General features: G+C 52.2%; 1 long non-coding RNA gene across 2 annotated transcripts; it reads left to right on the top strand.

The window, feature by feature from the left end:
* Nucleotides 1-2,172, top strand: LOC136049833 (uncharacterized). Of its 2 annotated transcripts, XR_010622339.1 has the most exons (4): nt 1-33; nt 191-600; nt 1,484-1,544; nt 1,875-2,172. It is a non-coding gene; the product is annotated as an uncharacterized LOC136049833 (long non-coding RNA). The 2 variants fall into 2 exon arrangements; XR_010622338.1 differs by lacking the exon at nt 1,875-2,172 and having other exon boundaries at nt 1,484-1,780.

Raw genomic sequence — 2,172 nt, forward strand, 5'->3', positions numbered from 1 at the left:
CCACACCAAACCCTTCTGGCTCTGCAGATGAAGGTGAGTCTCTGCCTCTTCCCACTGCTACAGGCTTCTCAGCTCCTGTCTTGCAGGACTGCTATCTCCCACGCTTGGCTCGGAGAGCTGAAAGGTTTTTCAATCATCTGCTAATGATAGGAGAGCAACTTTTATTCTCCCTCTCCCCCACTCTTGGCAGGAAAGGTGGAATGCAGAGCGAGAGAGGAGCAGCCACCTTTCAGGCCAACAGCTGCTTTGGGGGATGGGTCAGATAAATGTGCAGGGTTTCCAATCAGCCCCACACAGCCCGGCCAGAAGGCTTCACAGGAGCACAGCGTGGGGGAATGGCCGCTGATAACACCGCGTCCATCCCAGCCAGCCCCACAAACTTGCCTGGAGGAACCCATAACACCAAGAGGGGACCACGGTGGCTTACATCGTGACCCAGCCCCAAAGGGCAGCGATGCAGATGGCAGTGGGAAAACCAGGTCAGCATCCTTTGGAAAGAGCTGAAAGCCAGAAGGATCTCCTCCAAGCCATCTCTTGCTGCTTTTGGATGCTAGGAGGAACCAATTCTGCATTGAAGCACTTGGCACAAGGCAGGACAAGGTGTGTTCTCCCCATGCCTTGTGAGGGGAGGGTGGGGATGCGGCTCCGGGCACTGAGGCTTCGCCAACTGCACATCAGTCCATCACTGCCAGGAGGGTGGCAACGGGACATGTGGGCCACCAAGGGGAAACCCCATGGTCTGTGGGGTTTTAAGGCATGATGTAAGTGGGGAGAAGTGTTCCTGGAAAGGAGATGCAACCCAGGGATGAGGATCTGCAGCCAAATATCTGGATGGGCAGGGAAGGGAAGGGAAGGGAAGGGAAGGGGAAGGGAAGGGAAGGGAAGGGGAAGGGAAGGGAAGGGAAGGGAAGGGAAGGGAAGGGAAGGGAAGGGAAGGGAAGGGAAGGGAAGGGAAGGGAAGGGAAGGGAAGGGAAGGGAAGGGAAGGGAAGGGAAGGGAAGGGAAGGGAAGGGAAGGGAAGGGAAGGGAAGGGAAGGGAAGGGAAGGGAAGGGAAGGGAAGGGAAGGGAAGGGAAGGGAAGGGAAGGGAAGGGAAGGGAAGGGAAGGGAAGGGAAGGGAAGGGAAGGGAAGGGAAGGGAAGGGAAGGGAAGGGAAGGGAAGGGAAGGGAAGGGAAGGGAAGGGAAGGGAAGGGAAGGGAAGGGAAGGGAAGGGAAGGAGCTGGGATGGGTTTCCATTTGGGTGCTGCACAGCACAGTCCTGCCATGGCCCGGTGCACTGTAATCCTTCATGCTCCAAAATCAAAAGCTATCTCTCCTTTTTCTCAGTTGCCAAGGAATAGAAATCCCACCAGAATCCAAAGCGTATCATTCTGGAGGGAGATTTATACTGGAGAAAGGAGAAGCATTGGTTATTTGATGATTGTGTCTTTTTTTTTTATATATATAAGTCCTTGATATCTCCCTTCCCTCCTTCGTGGCACAGCACAGATCCCCCTTCCAACACATGCACAAGAGCAGAGCTGAACCGTTTGCACAGAAAACAGGTGATAAATCACGGGGCAATTGATTCAAACCATTCCAGGGAATGGGAAACACATGGAAGGCCCTTCTAATTAACTGTTTGATATGGCTGCGGTGAGTTTGGGTGTAGTTTCCAGTGTTTTGCATTTGGCTTGTCTCACAGCTCTCCATGGTAACTGCAGTTTACCGGAAAGTGAGAAAATCCTGCGTTCAAGAGAGCTAAAGTGACTTGTTACAGTTCAGCTCAACCACAATAAAAAAGCAAAGAAAAAAAAAAAAAGCAAAAAAAAAGAGAAAAAAAGTAAATACAGCGTTTCCTCTGTGGGAATGTTCTCTTCTCTTTCTCTTTCCAGCTGGAAAAACACAACAAAATCAAAGGTCCTTCTGCTCCATCTGTCCATCTCCCATCCGTAGGTTCTGGTGGGTTGCAGGGCGTTGTCCTCCAGGGTCTGCAGCTCAGCACAAGGACTGAGAGCACAGGGACACCAAAGTGTGTGCCCCTCCCATAGTAGACTATGGGGTCAGCAAGGTGCCCTGGGGACACTCACCCCAACCCATCCCATGTCCAGCCTGCATCTCCATATCCATCGGCCGCGTGCAGCCAGCGCATTAAAATCTCATTTAAAACGGAATCAAGGTTTAATCCATCTG

Source organism: Cyrtonyx montezumae, unplaced genomic scaffold (assembly GCF_038088225.1).
Source record: "Cyrtonyx montezumae isolate F1298 unplaced genomic scaffold, pur_monq_1.0 scaffold_22, whole genome shotgun sequence".
Taxonomy (NCBI): Eukaryota; Metazoa; Chordata; class Aves; order Galliformes; family Odontophoridae; genus Cyrtonyx; species Cyrtonyx montezumae.